This window comes from Mustela erminea, chromosome 3, assembly GCF_009829155.1.
Source record: "Mustela erminea isolate mMusErm1 chromosome 3, mMusErm1.Pri, whole genome shotgun sequence".
Taxonomy (NCBI): domain Eukaryota; kingdom Metazoa; phylum Chordata; class Mammalia; order Carnivora; family Mustelidae; genus Mustela; species Mustela erminea.
In genome coordinates, this window is record NC_045616.1 from 102290878 (window position 1) to 102298052 (window position 7175).

Genomic DNA, 7175 nt, shown 5'->3' on the forward strand with positions numbered 1-7175 from the left:
GCTGCACATGTGTAACATACACACACATATATATTGAATTGGGAGAGAATAAAATATAAATTTAAAAAAAGGAACTATCAGAGAATATTTAAACTGCTCTTATACCCCTAAAAACAAAAAGCTGTAGCTGCGATAAAGATCCTGACAGAAACAAATGAAGCAGGGCCAGCAGAGACCAGAGCCCGGAAGACCCCAGCCCTCCAAAACTGGAGAGCAGGTAGTCTGGGCACGGGAAGTCATGAGTAGCAAGTTCTACGGCAGCCTCAAAGGCCTACTTCCCAGCCAGCAACTGGCAGCACAAGGTGGTCCCCTCCTGCTCAGTAGCACAGCCTTCCCCAAGGTCCTGTGAAGCCTCTGCCTGGCCCCCAGTCTATGGAGCTTCATGTCCTATGTATGACTCTGGAAGCCACAGGCTCCACTCTGTCCCCCAGGTGGGCCCCACAGGGCATGAAAAGCCCCTGTGGGGTGGGGCAGAGCATTCCCATACAGCCCCAGAAACCACTTCAGGGAGGAAAGGGATCCATGAGAAAGGTCTGCAGACCTGAAGGAACCTTTCTGAGCAGAGAGAGAGACATTCAGAGTTGGTACCTCAGGAAGGGAGTTAAAGGCAGGCGTTCCTGGTGATGTGGAGATGACGGAATTGATTTCGTGAATCGAAACCCAAGACCTGACATGGCTCTCTGTTATGTTTCATGCTTGGTTGGAGCCTGGGACCTCTTGGAGCTTGCTTTCTGTCAGCTACAGAATTGCCTTCTTATCCTGGCTTTGCTTCAGCCACAACTGTGATAAAGCTACGTCCCTCACACCTCTCTGCTGAGACCGTGATTGACAATGCCGGACAAAGACAGACCTCCAGGCAGATGGGCCTCTGCCCACTCACCAAGAAGGTTGTTCAAGCAGGTGCTGCACGCCTACCTGCTCTGCCTTCTATTGCACGGTTCCGCATCTCACCTGACAGGATAATTCCCAAGCTGGGGGTTGAGAGGAAGGAACAGCTTGGCAGTCGGATTGCTAATGGCGTCTTCTTCTTGTCTGGGTTCACAAAGAGCCAGGCAGTGTGGTGTGGTAAAGTGACCCAGCGGAGCAAGCATGCAATGCTGTGGGCCCGGGCCCAGGCTACTGCTGCAGATCCCACACCGCAACTGGAGAGACTCCTGGCTTCTCTTCAGTGTTATCTCTGGCCAGCCTCTGTAGATCCTCAGCCTGGCAAGAGAGGCCCATTTTAAAAATCCTGGCAACCACGTGGGACCTGTTGCACACCGCCTTGGAGTTTGGGGTCTTGATTTAAGTTCAAGCCACATAATTTTTTTGTTGGGCTCTGTTTGTCCTCTTTCTCACCTTGGACTTGGTTCCTCAAAGTCTGTCTTCCAGAAGGGTGTCAGGGCCCAACAGGCATCAGAGGCATTTCCTTGATATATAATCCATAAGGAGTGGCAGGAGAAGCCAGAGAACCTCCTCCATCAGGAGGTTCAGCCCAAGGTCATGAGACATTTTTAAATAAGAGAATGAAAAAAAATTTACTGTTTTAAATAAAGAGCTGGAAATCCAGCTAGCACATAATCAAGGTGCATTTGGTCATTTGAAAAAAGACAAAGTGGGTAATTGAACATCATCGTCACCATCATCATCATCATCATCATCATAAAAGACCTTTAAAGAAATAAAGAAAGAAGACAATGTGAGCTTTGAGATGCTCTGGAGGTTTAAAAGTATAAATTCAGAGAACTTAGAATCTGTACAGCTCCAGTGTTGTGGAGACCTGGCCTGGGGTTGGGGGAAGGGTGGTGACAGCAATGCTTCTCCCCAGGGTGGCCCAGGGCTCTCCACTCTCCCCGCGGAGCGCTCGAGCTGCCACATGTTCCCCTTCCACAGACTAACAGCAGTTATGATTAGAAAAGGGTTTGGCTGCCAACTTGAAAATATATAGACCAGCAGCACTAGAAAATGAATTTCAGCTCCTCATACTGCCGGCTGAGGGGCAGCGGCTCATTTGGGAGATAAAGACAGAAGATACGGGGTGAGAAGTTAGAAGAGAAATCTCTGTCGTCAGTGCCCTACAGGAGGGTAAAAGGACTGTCCGAAGATAAATTCTTCCAGAGTTCTGGCCTTGGTTTCCTTTTCTATAAAATGCTAGAGGCATTTAGCAAAATAACAATGCAAGTGTTAGCACTGCTGGCAGAGGGGAGAAGAGAGAAATGAGGACAGACAGACAGACAGAAGATGTTGCCTCTTCACCCACAAACCAACTCATGGAAAAGGCAGGGTCAGAATAATTTTCTTCATTCAAAAAGTATTGAGTTCTGAACAGTGTTCTAAGTGCCCAGGTTTTTACATCAGTGAATAAAGGAGGTGAAATGTCTGATCGAACTAGGCCTGCAACTTTATAATCCCTGGACAGGGGAGCTACCCCAGCCAATAAATACTTGTAGCATTTCAGCCAGTTTGAGCTGGGTCTTTTGTTACTTTCCAAGCAAAGAATTCTAACTGCTACTGTCATCCTCTAGAAATGGCGACCCCTGACCAAATCCTGGGTCTGGTCACATTTCACTCCACATTCAAATGAAGGAGGAACACTGAAGACAAAAATGCTTAGGTCTCTATGTCTCTGTCGGAAAAACCAGCCACCTCTGGGGGGCACACAGCTCTTCTAAATAACCAGGAAGCAGATTCAGGCTCAAAAAAGATTCAGGATCTCTAAAAGAAAGAGAGAAAGAGGAAGAAAGAAAGAAAGAAAGAAAGAAAGAAAGAAAGAAAGAAAGAAAGAAAGAAAGAAAGAAAGGAAGGGAGAGAGGAGAAAGGAAGAAAGAAAGAGGGAAGAAAGATAAAAAGAAAAGAAAAAAAGGGAAGAATTCCATAGGAAATTGAAAGGGAATTTGGGAGATAGAACAGAGCAAGCTTCACTGGACCATGGCCAGAAGAACTAGCCAGAATAACCTTCCCTTTTTAAAAGGGAAAGCCCGAGAGTCCCAGAGTATTAAGACCTTCCCAGAGTCTGTCACTGGAGATAAATTTAATGAATGGTATTTCTGGGTACAGTTTATATATATCAGTAAACATTTTTTGTTCATTTTATGTACCCTGAAGCTCACCTAGGAAAGACACTGCTCTGAACTTTCAGGATCTCCAATTCTGTTTTTTGTTTTTGTTTTTTGCTATTTTTTACAAAGTCCGTGTTCTGTTCCCTACTTTGTCAACTTTGTGAAATAAGCCCCAGTTGTCTTGAAGGCTGATGGGCTTTGCCCCCTAACTGAGAATGAGGGCCAAGGATGATGACACAAATGTTCTCAGAAAGATTTGTAACAGCAACACACATGCTCCTTTCCTTCTAGAAAGTAATCGAACAGCCTTTCAACAAGCCCTTCTAGTGCTGTAAGTTGCCATGGACGTTTTGCTATTTCTGCCTCACCAGCACATGCTCTTCCATCTTCCATTAACAACTGATTTTTCTTGGGGAGCCAACTTTCCTCCACTCTCAGGGCTGGTGGTGCGGTTAGGTCTGACCCCCTGTCATGGCTGCAGCACAGGAGGGACCGGTGACCCAGACCCAGACAATCAGAGCATAACACCGTCCTGGTCACATGTTCATTGGTTTAAGGATGGTCACACAGCTCAAACTAGGCCAATGGGAATCAGTCCAAAAACATATGCTGAAATTTTGGGGAAAAACACTGTTCTTTCCCACTGAGGTTGTTTAGCTGATAGAAGGCAAGTCCAGAGGACTTGGTGCTAATGGGAATAAAGCAAAACTGAGAGACAGGGAGAGATAGAGCCTTGATGACACATTTGGACCCCCAGATCCAATTATGCCTGAAGGCAGCCTCTATCTATGGGAGCTTGAAGATATTTGAGCCAAAATTTTTCCTTTCTTTTTTTTTTCCTTTTGCTTAAGCCAGTTCATGTTTAACCAATCCTGGCTAATTTGTAAGTAAAGACTACCTACATATTCCTTACCTAGCCTATCCCTGCACATAGCACACTCAATCATGGCAGTTCAGAAATTAGCTGGGGCCCTACCATCTACCCTTTCCAAACACTGCTTATCTTTAAAAAGAGTCAATATTAAGGAGGGCAAGTATTGCATAGAGCATTGGGTGTGGTGCAAAACAATGAATCTTGCAACACTGAAAAAATAAAATAAAATTTAATAAATGAATGAATGAATGAATGAATGAATACAGCATTGGCAATGCTGCCCTTCCTTCCATCCTCTCTTCTCACTATGAACTCCCGTGGTTCTCCAAGCTGTGCCTGCAGACCCCATCCCTCTCCATTATCCCCATGGATCTTTAAATCTGGTGTGATCACCATGGCCCAAGATATTTTTTTAGAGGAACTCAAATTCCAGCTGCTATACATAATGTTCTCGTGGTGGTAGATGAGAAAGCAAGAATGGGAGTCCTGATCAACATGGCCTTACCTGGGGCTTTAGATTCAGGCTCCACTTGGCTTCAGATTAGTTAGGAAGTGCTCAGAAAAGAAACAGCTAAAGCCCCGTGGGGGAAAAAAAAATCCACAGGCATCTGTCATAAGAGTTTTTGAATCCTTCCCAGACAGCTCCCTGGGTCTTAGAGTAATTGCTGAGTGCTCTTCACAGAATCTCATGATCACGTTTCTATGGTCTTTTCTGGAAAGGCCACTGAAGACCCCATGACCTTGCACCAGATAAGTGCACAGCAAAGGCCAAGTGGTGGCTACAGGAGGCCCTCAAACTACGTAGAGTTCACAAGTACACAGCAAAAGGCTTGTGTCAGGCTCTGAATACCAACCATCACCTTCCAGAGCTGCAGACTAGGCTATCACTGAAGCTCAGAGTGCACTGGCTACCTTCTTGCTCTAAGGAGATCAGCAGTTGGCTGAATAATGGCCCTAAGTACTGAGATCCAAGGATGTCCCTCTCCTCATTCCTAGGACCTATGACTGTGACCTTGGAACAAGGGGCCCTGCAGATGTGATGAAGTTCAAGATCTTGAGATTGGGAGGTGACCCTGTAGCCTCCCTAAAAGAGGGGCACAAGGAGGGTCAGAGTCAGAGAAGAAGGCTATGTGATGACGGACCAGAGGGCAGGGTGCTGCGCTCTGAAGCTGGAGCCATGCTCAGCAGCCAAGCCATACAAGTGGTCTCTGCAGGTGGGAACCCCAAGAATATGGATTCTCCTCTAGGGTCTCCAGAAGGCCAGCACATTACCTGACTTCTGACTTCCAGTCTCTGGAACCGTAAAAAAAATAAATAAATAAGCCTGTGCTGTTTTGAGTCATTACCTTTTAAGCCACCACCTTTGTGGTACCAGGAAACTCATGTAATTTGCAGTTACTGTCCTTGATTTTGCAATAACTGCATCCAGATGCCAGCAGTAGCTCCCTGTGCTTGGCCCAAGCCGAGCTCTGGTTCTTGTGGCTGGGACAATGCTACCAGTACACGACAGTGTCCCCATCTCACAGCTCCCAAACATCCTGGCCCTTCCCCTCTTCTAGATGGGACTCCTGAGCTCAGGCTCAGAGCGCTATTGATCAAAGAGAGCTAGCAGGAACCTCTGAAGAGCATGGAGGCAAACGTTCCTCCACCAGTCACCACCTCAGCTATAACTGGATAGGATGGAATACCTCCCTCTGGCACCTTCCCCTGCAGAGGCACTGTGTAGAGAAAAGATGGCCGCTGCTTCACAGATGATGCACATCAAAGATGTACTGACTGAATGGAGGAAAGCTATGTGTACTACTTTCCCAACGAATCACCACAAACTTAGTGCCTTAGGAAGAAAAACAAACAAGTTCATTTTCTTACAATTACAGAAGCCAAGAATCTGAAAGCTGTCTCACTGGCTCAAGTCAAGATGTCGGCAGGGCTGGATCCTTTTGGAACCAATGAGAGGAGGGTCAAAGCACAGAAACAAGAAAATGTTGTCACTGCAAAATCAGGGACAGTAATTGCAAACTATATAAAAACCCACCGAAGAGAAGAATGCATTTTCAATGGGGAATTCTCTCTGGGAGAAGCCAAGCTAGTTTCCTAGGCCCCTTTCTCTCCTCTGTATTAATTGTGCATTGGTAAGAATTCTAGTGATCTCCACTCAAAGCAATACACTCATGTGTCCCCTTCCCTCCACAGGACCCTCAGCTGGGACTTATTAAATTCTACCTACATTCATGCCTGAAAACCAGGTGGGTCAGCTGTAGGCAGTCCTCACTGGCTTTTACCCAACCTAGAAAGTAGCCAAGTGCCTAAAGCTGCCCTCTCCTCCCACTGTCTGGCCTTATGACCAACAGAATAGAATGTTCCCTGTCCCTGCAGACCAAACAAAGGCATAGGAAAATGGTGCCCCTAGGGCACGGCCATTAATATGTCAACAGACTGCTCTCTGTCAAGATAGTCTCCTGGGCAAAAACTCCAACATAAAACCTCAGGATACAACTCCTCTTTCTCTCTAAATTAACAGCAGCACTGGAAGAGAGATCCTGGCTTGTCATCATCCTCACAGAGGATACGTGATACGTGCCACTCTGCAGAGAGGTGAAGAAATTCAGCCAAGTTCATTTACTTGAACTTGCGTTCTTTCCGACAACTTACATTCTTTCCAATAACTTACATTCTTTCCAACAACTGCTGTTCATACATATAGTTGCCACATCCACCTACGATGGGATGTTTCTTCAAAACTACTAACTGGTAAGGGTTTTGTTCTTCTCCTGCCATTTTGCATTACCCCAGGATAATTTCCCCATTCATGCAGCAGCCAAGGTGTTCTGAATCTTCTACCCCAAGGAAGAGAGGACACACAATGGGAATCCTTCCCTGCCCTAGTTTCAAAAGCATACTGCCTTCAAGGCCCGTAAAGGGCCTATTTGCAAAGGCAACATGATTGACTTAGGAGAAATTGTGATTATGAACAGCAAAGCTTCCCATCATGCCCAGGTCAAGGTTCCCCAGACTCAGGGAAACAACGGAAGTGAGGGAAAGGATAAAAGGGGACTCTATCTCTTGCTCCTGGACATGGCCCAAGGACACTGGAAAGGATGACAGAGGCCCCATGCAGATTTTCCCAAACTTCAGTTATTGATGAATCAAATGTCATGTGCTTTTGCTGTCACTTTTCACCTATAGAAGCATTTACTTGCTTTTTCTCTGTAAATCAACTTTAAAATAACTCTTCGGTCAGTTAAGCATCTGACTCCTGATCT